This window comes from Buceros rhinoceros, unplaced genomic scaffold (genome assembly GCF_000710305.1).
Source record: "Buceros rhinoceros silvestris isolate BGI_N320 unplaced genomic scaffold, ASM71030v1 scaffold37219, whole genome shotgun sequence".
NCBI classification, from domain to species: Eukaryota; Metazoa; Chordata; class Aves; order Bucerotiformes; family Bucerotidae; genus Buceros; species Buceros rhinoceros.
Window position 1 is genome coordinate 2766 of NW_010433948.1, and position 441 is coordinate 3206.

The following is a 441-nucleotide window of genomic DNA, read 5'->3' on the forward strand; positions in this document are numbered from 1 at the left end:
CTCGTTGTTGCCTCGCGGCGGCCAACCACGCCAGCCCCCGCTATGACCCGGAGCCCCCGCCGAAAGCGCTCCCCCCCCAGCCTCCGCGGGACCGCTCCGACGGCGGCTCCTTCCATGCCGGCTCCGGGGCTTTAACGTCTCAGCGGAGATTTTTCTTTGCCCCGTGACTCGCTTTGCCAAAGTGGTTCGGGGGCGGGCGGGATGCGGGGGTACGGGGACGAGGGACACGGCAGCTACCGCCCGCAGGGAAGCGGGGTGGGGAAGGCGGTCTGCGGGGCCCAGCTGCCCCGACGACTGCGTTAAACGAGCGACCTGTCCTCAAAAACACACGCACAGCTCTCACAGAACGAGGCCGGGGCTGCCCGCCAGCTTCCAGCGTGGAAAGCTCCCCCGCCACCCCCGCCGTGACCGCGGGGGGGGGGCTCTGCTCGTTCCACAGCC

At 70.5% G+C, this 441-nt stretch overlaps 1 protein-coding gene across 1 annotated transcript in view; it reads right to left on the reverse strand.

The window, feature by feature from the left end:
- The window catches only part of METAP1D (methionyl aminopeptidase type 1D (mitochondrial)), a 27339-nt gene that overhangs the window by 1425 nt on the left and 25473 nt on the right, over positions 1–441 (reverse strand). The gene's annotated exons all lie outside the window — the stretch shown is intronic.